This window comes from Gopherus evgoodei, chromosome 3 (assembly GCF_007399415.2).
Source record: "Gopherus evgoodei ecotype Sinaloan lineage chromosome 3, rGopEvg1_v1.p, whole genome shotgun sequence".
NCBI lineage: Eukaryota > Metazoa > Chordata > Testudines > Testudinidae > Gopherus > Gopherus evgoodei.
This window is the reverse complement of record NC_044324.1, coordinates 83,488,792-83,509,350: the sequence shown is the minus strand read 5'-3', so window position 1 is coordinate 83,509,350 and position 20,559 is coordinate 83,488,792. Positions and strand designations below refer to the sequence as shown.

The window sequence follows — 20,559 nt, the reverse complement described above, 5'->3', positions numbered from 1 at the left end:
TACAGCAACTTGTCTATGAATAGGAGTAGATGTCTTTGTCATAACATATTTCCCAGATTTGGACCTTAGCGTCCAAAATATGGGTGTTAGCATGAAAACCTCCAAGCTTAGTTACCAGCTTGGACCTGGTAAAGCTGCCACCACCCAAAAAATTAGAGTGTTTTGGGGCACACTGGTCCCCCCCCAAAACCTTCCCTGGGGACCCCAACGACTCAAATTCCTTGAGTCTCACAACAAAGGAGAATAAACCATTTCCCTTCCCCCCTCCAGGTGTTCGCTCCCTGGGTTCCTGGAGAGATACACAGAAGCAAGCTCCGTGAATCTAAACAGAGGGATTCCACCCTCCCTATTTCCAGTCCTGGAAACACAAGTACCGAGAGCCAATCTCTCCCCCACCCGTCCTTCTTCTTCGAGAGGGAATGCAAAGTCAGGCTAGTAAATCTAACACATAGAGATTTTCTTTTCCCCCTGACTTCTTCCTCCCACCAATTCCCTGGTGAGCTACAGACTCAGTTCCCTGGAGTCCCCCACTAAAGAAAAACTCCAACAGGTCTTAAAAAGAAAGCTTTACATAAAAAAAGAAAAAATACATAAAAATGGTCTCTCTGTATTAAGGTGACAAATACAGGGTCAATTGCTTAAAAGAAATATGAATAAACAGCCTTATTCAAAAAGAACACACTTCAAAACACTCTAGCAAGTACACACATGTAAATACAAAATAAAAACCATATAAATCACTCTCTTATCTTTTGTACTTACAACTGGGAAACAGAAGCTTAGAAAAGCAGGAGGCAGAAAAATCCTCTCATAGCCGAGAGAGTACAGGCAGAAGACCAAGAACAAAAGACTCACACACAAACTTCCCTCCATCCAGATTTGAAAAAGTCTTGTTTCCTGATTGGTCCTCTGGTCAGGTGTTTCAGGTTACTCCTTTCCAGGTAAAAGAACCATAACCCTTAGCTATCCGTTTATGACAGTCTTGCACACAATCCTATGTAATATTGTCAGCACAGAGCTACAGATTTTTTTTCCATCCTGAACAACATACACCACACCACTAAGAAGCACAGGACTGCAATTCAGTCAGGGGGGTACTATAACAAAACAGACAGTAGACTTGAAATTCTATTTGCTCAGCTGACAGGACTGCAACTGTTTCAAGTTAATCAGTGATACAAAGTATCCAATGCAGATCTGCAAGCTGAGCTGAGAATAGGTTTTGCACACATTTCAGGTTGGATGCAAGTCTCCTGGGTTGATGCTGGACTGTCTTCCAATTTTGTAATTCTTGAGTTTAGCAATACTGCCATTCAGAGTGCTACTTCCAATACTGTTGCATCATCAGTCTGCCTTGTCCTGCCTCACAGAAGGCTAATTCATTCTGTCAGACAACCATTTATTGAATGTGATTTTTAAGTCTCTTGTCATTGTGGTATATCAAAGCTCTATCTCATTGACCAATCCTGGTCATTTCACTTTGGCATCAGTTCTGATTCTGACACTGCCTATTAAAACGTGTTCCCAGCCCCTGAAATGAACCAATAGTTAAGGCTGTAAGAAAGTTGTGATTTTTTTGGTTCACAGCTACAGTTTGTTATACTTGCAATTTGTGTACGGTCAGTTCAAGCACCATAACAAAAAATTAAACTCCAAACTTGAGTGGTGTTGCAATGCCACCCACTCATATTTGTCTTGGTTGCCCCTCCACAACAATGGAGGGGGATCTGGGCCAAATTTAAGTGGGTGACATTGCAACCTAGTATATGGTGTTGGAACGTCACTCACGTCTGCAACTGTAAAAAAGTTGTGTTATGTGTGAAAAGGTTGCAGTTTTGTTGTGGAAACTGCAACCTGCAACTTTCTTACAACCTTAGCAATAGTCCTGTTATGAAATGCCATGTCCAGGCTACAGCAGTAGTGCTAGCCCTTCTGAGATCACTTAAAGCCTGGCTCTGCAATATTATTGTGAACAGTTTCCCAGTGTTTAACTGAGGTCACTGGAGGAATCCATGCCCCACAAACACAGGACCAAATCCTCAGGTCTGGATTGCAACTTTCCAAGAAAATGACAGGGGAGGGTGGGAGGAGCTCTTCAATGGTCTTCTAAATGAGAGACTCTTCAAGAAGGGTGGAGGGCTTTGCCCCCACCCGCAAGATACTTTGCACTTTGGCCTCCTATCCCACAAATCACAAGGGATCTGCAGGAGCCAATGGCCACTTGGTCTATGGCCCCTCCCACCTCCAATCTTCCTGGGCACACAGCTCCAGTGGAGCCATGCTACAAAGGCTATCTGTGCCCTTCAAAGAGAACCCATCCATAAAAGGTGTTTCCACTACATGGCAGGGCGCTGCAGGAAAAGTAAACTCCAGACATGATCTCCATGGAGCTGGTGAAGAGACTATATGGTCATTCCCAGTTCCAGCCTGAGCATGGCCATTCTTCATCTTAGTCCATCCTAGCCCCTATACAGATCTCAGTATGAAAGCCCTCTGTGGGGACTCAAAAAGCACAGAAATAGTTCCACACAGATGACTGATCTCAGAGACATGAACTGGATCATAGGTTTTAATCAATCAAAACTCCCACTGATTTAATGAAAAATGGAGTAAAGATTTCAGGTTTCGGCCAAGTTTCTTTATAAGTACTATTTAAAATACTCTCAAGCAAAAAGATACATTCTTCAGCTACATCACTGGGAATGGTTTGCTAATTATTCATTAAGAAATATTAGACCGAAAATTGCGAGTCAGCAACAGACCAGGAAATTTGCAAAATAGAGAGCTAGTTTTTAATATGGAAAGATTTTTCCAGTTTAATTAAATACTAAAATAAGGAAACATCTTTGTGTTTAATATTTTGTTAGTGGGGGGGGGAAGACCTCTTCACTTTTGCATTACTGCAGTATCACTGGCTTATTAACAACATGTTCAGCAGCACCTCAACATAAGGAAGGAATTTTATTTGACAATACCTTGTAGGAAGTTCAGGAAATTTCTGGTGGCATTAATTTGGGTAATTTGAGCAGATTTTCACCTTTCTTTGTGGCTGGAATTGGCTGGGATCACTGCATTTAGTTTCCTTGTATCCTCTGGAAGCTGGGAGCAAATGAAAAAAATTACTGAACCTTGCCTCACAGAATCATAGAAATGTTGGACTGGAAGGGATATCAGTAAATCATCTAGTCCAGTCCCCTGCACTGAAGCAGGACTAGACCCATCCCTGACAGGTGTTTGTCTAATTTGTTCTTTAAAATCTCCAATGACAAGATTCTACAATCTCACTAAGTAATTTGTTCCAGTGCTTAAATACCCTTAAAGTTTTTTTTACTAATGTTTAACCTAAATCTCCCTTGCTGCAATGTAATCCTATTAGTTCTTGTCCTGTCCTCGGTGGTTAAGGAGAAGAATGTATCCCCCTCCTCTTTTTAACAACCTTTTCAGTACTTGAAGACCGTTATGTCCCCCTTCAGTTTATTCTTCCCCACACTAAACAAACCCAATTTTTTCCATCTTTCATTGTAGGTCATGTTTTCTAGATCTTTCATCATCATTTTCATTGCTCTTCTCTGGACTTTCTCCAGTTTGTCCCTCTCTCTCCTGAAGTGTGGTGTGCAAAACTCAATACAATACTCCTGTTGAGGCCTTACCAGCACAGACTAGAGCGGAAGAATTACTTCTCACGTCTTGCTTACAACATTCCTGTTAATACATCCCAGAATGATGATTGCTTCTTTTGCAACATTACATTATTGACTCATATTTAGCTGATCAACTATAACCTGCAGATCCTTTTCTGCCATACTCCTTCTTAGGCAGTCATTTCCCATTTTGTATTTGTGTAATTGATTATTCCTTCTTAAGACTAGAATTTCACATGTACCCATATTCATTTCATTCTATTTATTTCAGACCATTTCTCCAGTTTGCCAAGAACATTTTGAATTTTAATCCTGTCCTCCAAAGTGCTTACAACCACTCCAAGCGTGGTATCATCTGCTAACTTTATAAGTGTACTCAATGCCATTATCCAAATCATTTACAAAGATATTAAAACAGACCCAGATCCAGGACAGATCCCTGTGGGACCCACTCCATATGCCCTTCCAGCGACTCTGAACTATTTATGACTGCAGTAGCTAAACATTTTAGCATGAGGAGTGAGCAAGCATATTTGCACCCCTTACTAGAGCCTTGCACAGGACTATTCTTTTAATCCTGCTCCCATCCCGTCCCATAATACCCACTCCCACCTGCTCCCGCATTGTTTATTCAATTCTTATGCACTCCTACTATTATGGAAGTGGGTCTTTCAGAGCTGGGCAGCTGGAGAGCAGCGGCTGCAGGCTGGGTGCCCAGTTCTGAAGGCAGCACCACCACTGCCAGCAGCAGCACAGAAGTAAGTGTGGCAATACCATGCCTGCTGCAGGATGCTACCCCCTACTGTCTTTTCATCATTTTTCCATCCCATTCTCTCGCAGCCCCCAGCTTTACACCCTGGGTTGCTGCCCCACTCGCCCCACCCTGGTTATGATCCTGTCATTTGTAACTATTCTGAGCATGGTTTTCCAACCAGCTGTGCACTCACCTTACAGCTAGGCTACATTTCCCTAGTTTGTATGAGAAGTTATGTGAGATAGTATCAAAAGCCTTACTTAAAGTTGAATTATATCACATCTACCATTCCCCGACCCCTCCACAAGGCCTGTTACCCTGTCAAAGAAGGCTATTAGGTTGATTTGAAGATTTGTTCTTGTTGACTAAATCCATGCTAACTATTACTTATCAGCATCTTATCTTCTATGAGCTTACAACTTGATAGTTTGATTATTTGCTCCACTATCTTTCTTGGTACCAAAGTTAAAATGACTGGTCTACAATTGTCCTTATTAGCTTTTTATAGATGGGCTTCTTCCAGTAGGCCGGAATCTCTCCCACCCTCCATGATTTCTCAAAGATAATCGCTAATGGCTCAGACCTCTTGTCAGCCAGGTCCTTAAGTATTCTAGGACAGTGGTTTACAACTGGGGGTCTGTGGACTATGTCTAAGGGGTCCGAAAAAGGTTGTCGTTACCATAGACCAGTGGTCTACAATCCGTGGTCTGTGGACCACTAAGGTCCATTTCGTCAGGCCCTAACGACTTGAAGACATCTAACTTGTCAAAGTAAATCTTAACTTGTTCTTTCCCTATTTTAACCTCAGATTCTATCCCTTTCACAGTGATGTTCACTATGTTAGTTGTCCACTCACTGCTAACCTTTTTGGTAAAAGTTGGGGTGGGGTGGGGAGAAGAGACATTTAACACTTTGGCCATTGCAGAGTTTTCTTTTATTGTCTTTCCCGCCTCATCAAGTAATGGGCCAATCTTGTCCTTGGTCCTCCATGTCTGGCAAACTAACAGCTTTCAGCTACTTTTTAGTTCCTTTTTAGGCACAAACCCTTTTTGGTTTTGTAAACTACCAATAACAGCTGAGCTTTTATTTATTTTGAGTCCATTACATAACCACATTTGTTGTCATTTGGTATCTCTCCCACACAAAAGCTGCTCAGGAACTCTAGCACCATTTAGGAAATCTTTTACCTTTTTTGTGAATTGTGGTAACAGCATTTGTTTATTCTGATTCAATGACACAGCATTTGTAAACAAAATACACCAATTTAACATTTTTCCCCACTGATTCAAGAAAAAGAATCTCATGCTCTCAAGCCCTTTTTTTCTTCCCATTTTGTGGATCTGCTGCTAGAGATGGAGCAGAGTCTGAGCCTACATCTTGGATGTTCACTCAGAGGATACTTCAATACAGAAATTAACTTGCAGCTGGCCCATGCCAGCTGACTCAGCTTTGCGACGCTCAGGCTGAGGGGCTGTTTATTTGTGGTGCAGACATTCAGGCTTGAGCTGAAGCCTGGGCTCTAGGACCTTGCTAGGGGAAAGGGTCCAAGAACTTAAGCAGCAGCCAGAACCCAAGCATCTACACTGCAATTAAACAGCCCCTTAGCCCGAGCCCTGCAAGTCTGAGTCAGCTGGTATAAGCCAGCTGTGGGTGTCTAATTGCAGTGTACACATATCCAGAGAGGCTGACCTGCATCCTCCAGTCATCCCTCATCCACCTGACCAGAACAGCAAGATAAGGGCACATGAGCCAGTAAACAAGGAGTATATCTTGTATGTGGGAGAGAGCAATTATGTTGGCAGCATTTTACCACTCACCTACGTGGACTGGTATCATTAGCTGAATGCAGCAACATGTAGGCAGATTAACTAAATGGAGCTTATATCCCTGATGGAGGCTCCCCACACTACAAATAATAATGTTTAGTTACTTTTTCTGCATCAACCTATTGCATATTAATTTTGGGGAAGGGAATATTGTTTCCTTTGGTTGGGGTATTGCAAAATTGTGTGTATGAAGAATAATCTAAACTGAGAATTGATATAGCAACTTTGCATTTAAAACTTCTCAGAGTCACTTCTGCCCCTTTTATTTTGAGGAGCACTCCTTCGCATCTTTATTTGGAATACACTTCTGTCCCATTTCCATTATTTCCATTATTACAGAAATTTTTCCTTTTTAAAAACTTGTTTGTGGTAGGGGGCTTTTAAGCCCCATCACATGATAATATATTAATAACATTTCTTTTTAGCAGATATCTCCTCTGGTCTATATTATGGGAGAATAAATAGGCCAGAAACTAAAATGACAACTCAACACTTTCAAAGCAAAATACAAAATTAATTATAGGAAAAACTAAAAGCAATTTAAATAATATTAGTTAACAACAAAACTAAACCAACCAAAGGAAAGGAGCTAAAAGATGATGATTGCCAAAGGTGTAGAAACTAATAATGCCTAATTCTTGCTTACCAGTAGTATAATGTCATTAAAACTAACAGAAATGCACAACTGTGAGAAGAGAGTCTGGCCCCTAATGTTGAAGAGCCAAAGCCCTATAATTTGTAGGGCCTATTTAACACCTTCCCCACTTCTGCCACTGCTCAGAGTCACTCTGCTCCAGATTTAAAGACCTATTGGAAATCCAAAAGGTTATGAGAGGAGCACGCCACACAGGCTTTGACAAGTTGCCTCCTGACTCATGGATCCCCAGTTGTTCAGTAAGGTGGCAGCTACTCTGATGCTGATCCACCAAAACAGTTCAGCATGATCACAGTCTTACTGAAGTCTATGTGTGCGCTCAAAATTAAGCACATGCTAAATTGCTTTGTTCAACTGGTGCAAGAGCATTCAGCACCTTGCAGGTGCACACCCTGACTGGAGAGGGGTTTCAGGGGGCATAGTGGGCAGGGTATACAGCTGTATTCCTTACCCCATTTCCACATACATTCATGGTTCCCTTCTCCCTGCATAAGTGAGCAGAGAGCATCCTGCCCATTATTATTTAAAGTTCAGCAACTCTTAAACTTTCCCATTTCTAATAGTAACTCTGTGAGAATGTGGTGTATGTAGCTCTGAAAATATGACATACCTTTTGTTTTAAGTGTACAGCACCTTTAAACTTCTAAGCACTTTTCTGGTGAGCAGAATCCAACAGCCATTTTATTCTCAGAACTCAGCACACACTGTAAGAGACAACACTGCATGCTCTTGAACCCACAGACGATGAAAGTCTATTGTAGTCCCTGGCTATAGAGTAAGGGTGGGCAAACTTTTTAGCCCAAGGGTCACATTTTGGTATGAAAACTGTAGGTGGCCAGGAATGCTCATGAAATTGGGGTTGGGGTGGGTGCTCTGGGGTGGAGCCAGAAATGAGGAGTTCAGTGTGCAGGAGGGAGCTCTGGGCTGGAACAGGGGAGTGGGGGAGAGGGGAAAGGCTCCGGCTGAAGGTGCAGGCTTTGGGGTGAGGCTCGGGATGAGGGATTTCGGTTGTAGGAGGGTGCTCCAGGCTGGAACCAAGGGGTTCAGAGGGCAGGAGGGGGAATCAGGGCTGGGGCACGGGGTTAGGGCACAGGGTGGTGAGGGCTCTCTGGGATGCGGGCTCTGGGGCAGGACTGGAAATGAGACATTCAGAGTGCAGGAGGTGGCTCTGGGCTGGAGCAGGGGGTTGGGGTGTGGGAGGGCGGTCAGGGGTGCAGGCTTCAGGTGGCCTTTACATGAAGCAGTTCCTGGAAGCAGCGGCATGTCTCCACTCCGGCTCCTGTGCGCTGCCCTGTCCACAGGCACCGCCCCTGCAGCTCCCATTAGTGGCAGCTCCCGGCCAATGGGAGCTGTGGGGGTGGTGCTTGGGGCGGGGCCAGCATGCACAACCCCCGGCTGCCCCTAAGCATAGGAGCCAAGGGGGGACATGACGCTGATTCCGGGAGCCTCAGTATACGCGTGTGGAGCTGCCTCCGACCCCACTCCCTGGCTGGAGCGTAGGAGCAGGGAAAGCCCCAGACGCCACTCCCCAGCAGGAGTTTGAGGGCCAGTTTAAGCCATCTGGAGGCCCGGATGTTCCCCTGGGCCACAGTTTGCCCACCCCTGCTAGAGAGCCTTTTTGTTGTTGTTTTTTTAATTCACACTGGAAAGCAGGGCTGCCCAGAGAGGGGGGCAAGTGGGGCAATTTGCCCCAGGCTCCCACGAGAGCTTTCAGGGCCCTTCACTTGCTCTGGGGGCCCCCGAAAACTCTCACAAGGCCCAGGCCCCCAGAGTTTCTTCCGCTCCGGGTCTTTGGAGCGAGGGGTTCTTCTGCCCCGGGACCTGCCGCCGAAGTGCCCTGCTGTTGAAGACCCAAGGCCCCCATGAATCCTCTGGGTGGCCCTCCTGGAAAGGCTCAAGCTTTTCGTTTTGGACATCCCCTGTTCAATCCCCGTATTTGCTATAACAGACACTGCAGTCTCATGAAAGCTTCACTTTTGTTCTCAGTCTAAAATAAAGGTCTTTCAGATTTAAAGTATCTCTTTGTGAAACATATCACAGGCACATACAGTTCATTCTGAGAAAAAAAAGCCTTTCAACAGGGGAACTAAAATGTTAGTTCTGTTTTAGAAAAACAACATAGCAGAATTGGCTGGAAGAAATGTGATCAAAACCACACTGCTAGTTAGAAACTTAATGGATTGTGGAAACAATTGTTATATAAAAAAAAAAGAAAAAAAAGAGCACATCAAGAGAATGAATCCTGAATATAAACCTTCAAAAGGTACACACTGTATACCATTATAGTATTTGCTAGATGCAGGTTTTACTTCCATATATCTGGGTCAACCAGGTACAATGCTGGTTCAGTTGATAAAGCAACAGCCCTTTTACCTTCATTTCACCAAAAGTGAACACTGATGAAAAATGTTTTAGACATAATAAGGACATAGCCTGTTCACAAACATTGCAAAATCCATTATGTGTGATTAAGAAATATTGTTGTCCCTTGAACCAACAGTTTTTCAAAAATGCATATACTTACAAATCCTTTAACAGATTTTATAAAACCTGGGGCTATACTGTCTGAGATTACTTTGTGAATAGCCCTATGTCTCACACGATCCTGTTTCATGTGGATCTCAAGGGATCCATGGGGCTTGGGACCCAGACATGTTACTTTTGTGGGAAGGAAACCCTGCCTCATGGTGGAAAAATTTGGAGGAAAACTCCTGGAGTTTTCCAACCCAAAGCCTCCTTCCTATGAGTGTTTTCAAGGGAATGGGCAGGGGCGGCTCCAGGCCCCAGCACGCCAAGCGCGTGCTTGGGGCGGCATGCCATGGGGGGCGCTCTGCTGGTCTCCAGGAGGCCGGCAGGCAGGCAGCCTTCGGTGGCATGCCTGCGGAGGGTCCTCTGGTCCCGTGGCTCCGGTGGACCTCCCGCAGGCGTGCCTGCGGAGGGTCTGCTGGTCCCGCGGCTCCACTGCAGCCTCGGGACCTGGGACTGGCAGAGCGCCCCCCGCAGCATGCCGCTGTGCTTGGGGCAGCGAAATATCTAGAGCCTGGGAGTGGGTGATCATGCCCACTGAATTTGGGAGAGGAAAATATAGGCAAATAAAATAATAATTACAAGGGATAGATCATTAAATCAGTTCTGGAGTAATCAGAGATTCCATGGAAATCATCATAGAATCCTAGAATCACAGAAGGGACTTTGAGAGGTCTTCTAGTCCAGGGCCCTGAATTCAAGGCAGGACTACGTATTATATAGAGCATCCCTGACAGGTATTTGTCTAAACTGCTCTTAAAAATCTCCAGTGACTGAGATTCCATAAAAGCAGCAAAGAATCCTGTGGCACCTTATAGACTAACAGACGTTTTGGCGCATGAGCTTTCGTGGGTGAATACCCACTTCGTCAGATTACATGCATCTGACAAAGTGGGTATTCACCCACGAAAGCTCATGCTCCAAAACGTCTGTTAGTCTATAAGGTGCCACGGGATTCTTTGCTGCTTTTACAGATCCAGACTAACATGGCTACCCCTCTGATACTTGAGATTCCATAATCTCTCTAGGAAATTTATTCCAGTGCTTAACCACTCTGACAGTTAGGAAGTTTATCCTAATATCCTACCTAAACTGCCCTTGCTGCAATTTAAGCCCATTGCTTCTTGTCCTATCCTCAGAGGTTAAAGAGAATAATTTTTCTCCCTCCTCCTTGTAACGATCTTTTATGTACTTCAAAACTCGTATGTCCTTCCTCAGTCTTTTTTTCCCATTAGACTAAACAAACCCAATTTTTTAAATCATCTCTCATAGGTCACGTTTTCTAGACCTTTCATAGAATATTAGGATTGGAAGAGACCTCAGGAGGTCATCTAGTCCAATCCCCTGCTCAAAGCAGGACCAACATCAACTAAATCATCCAAGCCAAGGCTTTGTCAAGTGAGGCCTTAAAAATCTCTAAAGATGGAAATTCCACCACCTCCCTAGGTAACCCATTCCAGTGCTTCACCACCCTCCTAATGAAATAGTGTTTCTTAATATCCAACCTAGATTTCCCCCACTGCAACTTGAGACCATTGCTTCTTGTTCTGTCATCTGCCACCACTGAGAACAGCTGAGCTCCATCCTCCTTGGAATCCTGCTTCAGGTAGTTGAAGGCTGCTATCAAATCCCCCCTCACTCTTCTCTTCTGCAGACTAAATAACCCCAGTTCCCTCAGCCTCTCCTCATAAATCATGTGCCCCAGCCCCCTAATAATTTCCATTGCCCTCTGCTGGACTCTCTCCAATTTGTTCACATTCCTTCTGTAGTGGGGGACCATATCTGGATGGAACACTCCAGGTGTGGCTTCACTAGTGTTGAATAGAGGGGGGAAAATCACTTCCCTCGATCTGATGGCAATGTCCCTACTAATACAGCCCAATATACCATTGGCCTTCTTGGCAACAAGGGCACACTGCTGACTCATATCCAGCTCCTCATCCACTGTAACCTCTATGTCCTTTTCTGCAGAACTGCTGCTTAGCCAGTTGGTCCCCTGCCTGTAGCGGTGCATGGGATTCTTTCTTTCTAAGTGCAGGACTCTGCACTTGTCCTTGTTGAACCTCAGGATTTCTTTTGGCCCAATCCTTCAATTGGTCTAGGTGAATCTGGAGCCTATCCTTACCCTCCAGAATATCTACCTCTTTCCCCAGCTTTGTGTCATCTGTGAATTTGCTGATGGTGCAATTCATCCCATCATCCAGATCATTAATAAAGATGTTGGACAAAACTGACCCCTGGGGTACTCTGCTTGATACAGCTGCCAACTAGACATCGAGCCGTTGATCACTACCCTTTGAGCCCGACAATCTAGCCACTCTCTATCCACCTTATAGTACATTCTTCCAATCCATACTTTTTTAACTTGCTGGCAAGAATACTGTGGGAGACCGTATCAAAAGCTTTGCTAAAGTCAAGATATCACATCCACCACTTTCCCCATATCCACAGAGCCAGTTATTTCATCATAGAAGACAATCAGGTTGGTCAGGCATGACTTGCTCTTGGTGAATCCATGTTGACCGTTCCTGATCACCTTCCTTTCCTCCAAGTGCTTCAAAATGGATTCCTTCAGTACCTGCTCCATTATTTTGCTGGGGATTTAAGTGAGGCTGACTGGTCTGTAATTCCCCAGGTTCTCTTTCTTCCCTTTTTTAAATATAGGCACTATATTTGCCTTTTTCCAATTGCCCAGGACCTCTCCCAATCGCCACGAGCTTTCAAAGATAATGGCCAATGGCTCTGCAATCACATCAGCCAACTCCCTCAGCACCCATGCATTAGATCTGGACCCATGGACCTGCGCACATAAAGCTTTTCTAAATAGTCCTTAATTTGTTCTTTCACCACTGAGGGCTGCTCACCTGCTCCCCATACTGTGTTGCCCAGTGCAGTAGTCTGCGAGCTCACCTTGTCTGTGAAGACTGAGGCAAAAAAAAGCATTGAGTACTTCAGCTTTTTCCACATCATGTAATTATGTTGCCTCCCTCATTCAGTAAGGGTCCCACTGTTTGCCTGATTACCTTCTTGTTGCTAACATACCTGCAGAAACCTTTCTTGTTACCCTTCACATCCCTTGCTAGTTGCAACTCCAATTGTGCCTTGGCCTTCCTGATTGCACCCCTGCATGCACAAGCAATATTTTTATGCTCCTCTTTAGTCGTCTGTCCAAATTTCCACTTCTTGTAAGCATCCTTTTTGAGTTTAAGCTTACCAAAGATTTCTCTATTAAGCAAACCTAGTCACCTGCCATATTTGCTATTCTTTCTGCACTTTGGGATGGTTTGTTTCTGTGCCTTCAATAAGGCTTCTTTAAAATACAGCCAGCTCTCCTGGACTCCTTGCCCCCTCATATTAGCTTCCCAAGGGATCCTGCCCATCAGTTCCCTAAGGTAGTCAAAGTCTGTTTTTCTGAAGTCTAGGGTCTGTATGTTGCTACTCTCCTTTCTTCCTTTTGTCAGGATCCTGAACTCAACCATCTCATGGTCACTGCTGCCTAGGTTGCCACCCACTTCTACTTTCTCCCCTCCCAGCCCCCATTCTTCCCTGTTGGTAAACAGTAGGTCAATCATTTTTGTTGCTCTTCTCTGGACTTTCTACAGTTTGTCCACATCCTTCCTGAAATGTGCCCAGAACTGGACACAATACTCTACTTTAGGCCTAATCAGTGCAGAGTAGAACGGAAAAATTACTTCAATATAGGGCTGTCTCGTGTTTTGCCTACAACACTCCTGCTAATACATCCCAGAATGGTTTGCTTTTTTTGCAACAGTGTTTCATTGTCGACTCATAGTTTGTTGTGTGATCCACTCTGACCCCCTGATCTCTTTCTGCAGTACTCCTTCCTAAGCAGCCACTTCCCATTTTCTGTTTGTGCAGCTGATTGTTCCTTCTTAAGTGGAGTACTCTGCATTTGTCCTTATTGAATTTCATCCCATTTACTTCAGACCATTTCTCCAGTTCGGCCTGATCATTTTCTGTTTTAATCCTATCCTCCAAAGCACTTGCAACCCTTCCCAGCTTGGTATCATCCACAAGCTTTATAAGTGTACTCTCCATGCCATTATCTAAATCCTTGATGAAGATATTGAACACAACCGGACCCAAAACTAATCCGTGTGGGACCCCACTTGATATGCCCTTCCAGCTTGACTGTGAATCACTGATAACTACTATCTGGGAATGGTTTTCCAACTAGTTATACGCTCACGTTGTAGTAGCTCCACCTAGGTTGTATTTCCCTAATTTGTTTATGAGAAGGTCATGCAAGACAATACTAAAACCCTTACTAAAGTCAAAATATACTACATCTACTACTTCCCCCCATCCACAAAGCTTGTTACCCTGTCAAAGAAAGGTATTGTGTTTGTTTTACATGATTTTTTCTTTGACAAATCCATGCTGTTACTTATCACTTCATTATCTTCTATATATCTGCAAACTGATTGCTTAATTATTTCTTTCATTATCTTTCCAGGTACTGAAGTTAAGCTGATTAGTCTGTAATTTCCCAGGTTTTTCCTTATTCCTCTTTTTATAGATGGACACTCTATTTGCCCTTTTCCAGGCCTCTGGAATCTCACCCATCTTCCATGACTTATCATTGAGTTAACAGTGCTCAGATACCACAGTGACCTGACGTGTGGTATGAAAACCATACAGAACTGAAAAGACTGGAAATGTCAAGGATTGGTAATTTCCTGTATTAAGAGAAATAAAATAAAGGAACAATGGTCACACATCTACTAATAGGAAAGCATAATTATAGTGGATGACATTTAATCTTGGTCAGTTGCTGCCAAAAGAGCTGTCAACTATTCTAGCCTAAGTGTTTAAATTAAATTCATTTCTCACTTCCTTCAAGTTCTCATTTCTAGTCCAGCTATAATCAACATTCTCTGTACTAGGGTAGCAATACATTATTGCCATTCTTGGCCTTTAAGTCAGTCATCTTCCACTCAGGAAAGTCAATTTAAAAGCACTGCTATAGTGCCATGGGTTTCATATTAAGCAGATTCCTTTTCATTGTGTTGCAGCTGCTCATCTCAAACTGACATTAAACACCAACCATCTCTTTGTCAATGTCACAAGCTACATAGTATCGGTAACTGATTTTAAGCAGCAGCTTCAGCAACACATTCTAAATGAAAGATAAAAGCAGTAAGAAAAGAATCCTATTTCCAACTGAACTGGGAATTATCTGAGGCCAAATCCTGTTCACTTTACTCATGCAAGTATCCACTGAACCAACATTTTTACTCATAAGAATTTTAACAGAATTTGTCCCCTGATATAAGTGTAGATTTCAGTGACAGTGTAATGTGCTTACATCAGTCTGAATACAATTCCCTCATGTTCTTCACTGTCACCAATCAACTTCTTAATTCTCTCTGTACATCTCAGCTACCTGAATGAGTCATAATCCGATTCTCAGTGTTTTATTTTCTTCCTGCATTCAAATTCAAGTCATGAGCCAAATTCAGACCTAACGTGCAATCACCCTGACTTTTGGAGTTGTTACCCCTTACGTTACTTCTGAACTTGGCCAGTCTTTCTTTCTATGACTGAGGTGCACTCAAGTGAAGTTGTCAGGCTCTTCCACAGATTGACTGAAGTCCCGATTAGCCAAAGTTTACTCAAGTTCCCTGAAACCTTCTAATTGTCCAGTTACTGATTTCAAGTTTGTGACTACAAAGCCTGCTGTACTGGTTCCAATGATTATTCAACCCTCCAATTATCTCAAGTTCTGGGGCATCCTCAAGGCCTTTGGCAATCAGGACTGCACTTTATCTGGCATTTGGTATGAATTAATGTGTTTGATTAATAAGAAACCAAGTGTGGTGTACATAAAAGTTTTAAATACATAACTCCATTATTTCTGTAACAAGTTTCTTCCATAAGCTAAAAGTACTTGCCCTCCCTCAGGACTATGTACATTCTAAGCTGAAGGTTTTTAACTTCACCTGTTTTTGAGATATCCAAGCCTAAACAAACAAAAAGATTTTGAAAACATTAGAAGTACTGTTTTCCCAATATCAGTGGTTCTCCACCAGTGGTACAGGTAGCCCTGTGGGGTACACAGACATCTTCTGGGGGGTGCATCAACTCATCTAGATATTTGCCTAGTTTTACAACCATCTACATAAAAAGCACTATTGCAGTACAAAGTAAAATTTCATACAGACAATGACATGTTTATACTGCTCTATATACTGAAATGTAAGTACAATATTTATGTTCCAATTGTGTTATTTTATGATTATATGGTAAAAATGAGAAAGTAAGCCATTTTCAGTAATAGTGTACTGTGACGCATCTGTATTTTTATGTCTGATTTTGTAAGTAAGAGAGGTGAAACTTGAGGGTAAGCAATGCACATCAGACTCCTGAAGAAAAGTATCATGTAGGGCAGTGGTTCTCAACCTAAAAACTGTCCAGCTGGTATTTTACCAAACATTGCTATTAAAGGAAAAAACAAACAAACTAGCTTTTTGCTGATAATACGCAGGATAAATCTCAGCCCAAAATTATATTTTTATTAGCATTATAAATATCTGAGAACAAAGGCGTATACTGAAAAGTATCTCCTCAGACATAACTATAATATTTACTACTGCCACACTAAAATGAGGGTTTTGATGTAATGTAACAATACAGTACTTAATATACTGCATCTGCAAAGGCTTTTCAAACATTGTCAAATTGTTTAGCAGCTGAAAAATAGACAATAGGCTGAAGAAGTTTCTCTGGAACTTTTTCAATGCTAAATAAGACTCTCTTTCATTATTTATAAACTTGGTAAAACAAAAAGGTCTATGAAACAACAACATACCGCATTTTAAACTGTGTCCTGACCATATTATTTACCTGGTATGTCATCACTAGATTTCTTTAGAGTCTGATCCAAACAATAAAAACCCTTACAAAAATGTATCTGAAAAACAACTTTTGAACAATCCCTGCAGGCCCTGATCCCGTATGCTTCCCCATGTGGGCTGACCCCAAGACTCTGCAAATGCAAGTGATTCACCCACATGGTACAGCTAGCAGGATAAAGTCTTAAGAGTCCAATCCTGATCCCTTATATTTCAAGGGGAGTTTTGCTATTCACATTCATGGGAACATGAATTTACTTTCTAAATTAATAATTTTCAAGTTATTCCCACACATATTAACACCCTCAATACTAAAGCAAACCATATTGTAATCTTTTGGCAATTTACACCTTTAAACCAAATATACCTGAGCTCAACAATGCTGATATTTTTCATCAGGGTGTGTAAGAACATTCTTCAAACATAGCCACCCCGACCCATATTTGAAGTCTGGCTTCAGTCTGAATGGTGATTTTTCAAAAGCAGCAACATGGGATTCCAGGCTTATTGTTTCTCAATTATTTCACACAAAATCTGTTCCATGTATACAGAAGTTGCAGTTTGGTTGGTTGTTTTAAATGCCAGCCCTACAAATACAGCTAGGAACTTGAAAGCCAAGCTGTGTTTTTTACTGGCTCATCCATCAAGACTAAAAGACTCCATAGGCTAAACTCTGCCTTCAGTTACACCTGTGCAATCACATAGTCATTATATTCTTTAAATTGCTGCACCTGAACAACCTCATGGCTTTCAGTAGAGCTGCCCAGGTTTAACCAGTAGGGTTGTTTCCAATGTAACCAGGGCCAAATTTGGTCCCGCAACTGGAAGTAAGGCACCAATCCTGCAAAATATTTCCCCATTTATTTAAGCACACAAGTAGTTTCATTGAAGTCCATGGTATTGGTGATTTAAAATCATTCCTTTAACATGTATCAGCTAGGAAAGAATTCAGATCCCCCTTTTTTAATTGGTGGGCTAAAGCTTATTTTTGTCCCTAAATTAAGTAGATACCAGCATGAATACAAACAACAGCAGCTGTGGCATTTAAGATGATGGCATTTTACAGGCAGAAACACAGGGCTTTTTGTTTTGTTTCAGAAACAAAGTTGTCTAAAGCCTAATGTGTCACAACTGAGACCAGAGCAACTTTTTGTATACAAGTTATAAACCTCCAAGGCTAGTAAAAGGGGATAGGGAGATTAAAATAGAAATATTGACTCATCCATCAATAGTAATTAATGCAAAGAGAAGCCACTGAACAACGCATGAAAAGTCCCGTTCGATTTATTTCAGAGCACATTTTATACTCCCGGTGCCGTGCAATCCCGATGTTTGAACGAAAGTGATGGATACATTCAACAGTGCAGATCCCAGCTTAAGTGCTGCGGTCTAAAAGCAATCCCTTCCACCTCGCCTCCAGGATGGCTTAGTTTTCGACCACACACACACATATACACACTACCCTAAAACGAGACTCTGGCTGTTGCAACCTTACAATGCAGCCAACACCATCGCCAGACACAGAAACCCAAAGCATCAGTCACTGTTTAAGCGTCTCCTTGGCAACCAAGCTTCCCCCCACACCCCTCCCTGGCTGGGTGGGTGCAGCACTCCACTGACAGGTTGGGGGAACTAAGTGGAGGGTGATTGATTCGCGCGAGGACAGCGCACCCCAGGCAGGCTGGACCCCCGTCCCTTGCAGGTTGAGCTCCGCCAGCCCTGCGACCCCGCGCCAACTCCACTGCCCAGCCCCGGGGGCAGCGACCCCTGATTAGGTAACAGCAGTAGGCACCTGCTGGCGCACAAAGGGCTCGCTCACCTCCCCGGCGACACACAGCAGCTGCGGCTCTGCACCAGCCTCGGCCGGGTGCTGTCTCTCCTGCGCCGGGCGGCCGGGAGTCTCTCCGCGGTCTCGGTGCCTTTGGGAGCCAGGCGAAGCGAAGGAACCGCGGCGGCCGGGCTACCCACAGCGGGACTGAGGGGCCGGCAGCGGCTGGGCAGGAGGAGCTTCTCCTCTGCCTCCTCCCCGCAGGCGGCGGCAGCTGCGGCCCGGGCTCCAGTGCGCAGCGGCACAGGCCGGGCAGCGCAGCGCGTCTGCGGGAGGAGAAGCTCGGCAAGGACATCGGGAGGACTGGCGGGCTCGTTCGCTTGCAGGCGAGCTCCAGTGCCCCAGCCACTGAGCAGCTGCGGCCCCTGCCCTCTCCCACGAGCATCCTCCCCCCCCCCCCTTCAGCTGCCTTGACTTGGCTAGAGCTGCATGCGGCAGAGAGGAAGGATAGGCCAATGGCTCACACCCCCAGGTTTGTGAACTAGTTAAATGCCAAACCTAGTGGCTGAACTTTGCAACACTGTCCTCACCCACAACTGTTTCACATTTGTGGACAATATATACCTTCAAGTCAGTGGCACTACTATGGGTGACTGCAGGGCCCCATAGTATGTCAACTTTTTTATAGCTGATTTAGAACAAGGCTTCCCTAGCTCTCATGCACTAGCACCCCTACTCTACTTGCGCTACATTGATGACATCTTCGTCATCTGGACCCATGGAAAAGAAGTCCTTGAGGAATTCCACCATGATTTCAACAATTTCCATCCAACCATCAACCTCAGCCTAGACCAATCCATACAAGCGGTCCATTTCCTTGACACTACTGTGCTAATAAGCGATGGTCACATAAACACCACCGTATAATGGAAATCTACTGACTGCTATACTTACCTACATGCCTCCAGCTTCCATCCAGGACACACCACACGATCCATTGTCTACAGCCAAGCTCTAAGATACAACTGTTGGTGTCACTAAGCATAAGCCTAAATAACTCGGGAGGGTGGAAGGCCACAAGGGTATGGAGCCTTCCTGGTTTTAGGCCTCAGCAGACAAAATTCCCTCCATGTTTGAACTTTAATCGACCTAAAAGGCCAGGTGTAACAGCCGTTATCAGTTGCAACAGTTCTAACTGATCTAAAGCAGAAATAATGAGGCCTGTGCACCTTTAGCAGAAAGACAAGATAATTTGCAGAAGGAAAACTTACTAATGAGCTGCCGCGGCCAAGATTACTTAATGCACCTGCGCTTACGTAATTCCTACAGAAGGAGGAGGTAGGGGGAGGGGGAAGGAAGAAAGAAGAAAGAGAAAAAAAACTTATAAAAAGGGAAAAGCCGCTTGGGTAGGGGTGCTGGATCTGAGGCATGCTAAGTCTCCCAGCACCGCTTTGAGATCTCAAATAAACTTTGCTTGCTTCTCCACCCTGGTGTGTTTATTGGCGCTACGCACTCTGGGCAACGAACCACTGTTGCTTGCCTCGGTCACCCTCTGTGCCTGCAACAGTTTTGGCGTCCCTGAGTGGGCGGAGGCGAAAATTAGCCTTGCCCGGAACCCCTCTTGGAGGTCAATGGATCACAGTGATGACCAATGCCCAGTGCACACCGGTGACTTCACCGGGGGCCTCGGTGGAGATACAGTTCGACCGACCCCAGAGGGCACAACGGTGCAACGCGCTCAAGTAGTGGAGAAGCAGTTGAGGGCGACGGTGAGGAACCAGTCCCTTGGATAAGGTAGGAACAGTCCAGTGGTCTGGATTTTTGCCTGTTAGGACCTGGGGATGCCCAGTGTCACCCTAGGATATGGAGCAGGGACAGAGTACAGGCAGGGCACGGTGTGCACCCTTAGAATGCATTCTAGCGAATTGGGAAGTGCTTGGATCAGATCCACTAACTAAAAGCAAACTGAAAAAGTTCTGTACAGTAGACTGGCCTCAATATCAACTAGAGGACAAGAAAAGGTGGCCACTGGAAGGATCACTTAATTATAACACGATCCTCCAATTACTCCTGTTTTGTCAGCGAACGGGTAGCTTCTGAAGCTGTTTGTATGGAGAGCTCTTGTAAAAAATACCCCACCGTAGCTCCTGTTCTTCCCCCTGTCTGGCGGAGTGCAAGGATTCAAAAGCAGGTTAGGGATAGTGCAGGGACAAAGGAGGGACCTGTCTAGAAAGGGGAGACCCTATGTCCTAGTGCACTGTCTCCCTGTTGTAGCTAAAAAGCAAGATCAGATGCAGAATGGTACTGGGGGCCAGTGTGAGTGACTGTTACCGGACGACGCCCAGAGTACCCTGTGAAGCAAAAGCTCGTGACCAGGACTACTCTAACGCAAGCCCGGTAACTAGTGGATCTCTAGGAGGTCCGACCCATGGTGGGCTGACTCGGCCTGGCATCGTCCGGTGAGGAAGCTACCTGGCTCTAGGAGTGTGTGTACCCATCTTCCCTCCCCCTTTC

At 44.3% G+C, this 20,559-nt stretch overlaps 1 protein-coding gene across 7 annotated transcripts in view; it reads right to left on the bottom strand.

Annotated features, from left to right (window-relative positions):
* The window catches only part of KLHL32 (kelch like family member 32), a 215,165-nt gene extending 196,897 nt beyond the window's left edge, over positions 1-18,268 (bottom strand). For all 7 annotated transcript variants that reach the window (XR_003999544.1, XM_030555980.1, XM_030555978.1 and 4 more), the window contains exon 1: positions 18,097-18,268. The gene's annotated coding sequence lies outside the window, so the exon portion shown is untranslated. The remainder of the gene's footprint in view (positions 1-18,096) is intronic.
* Positions 18,269-20,559: the final 2,291 nt, after the last annotated feature.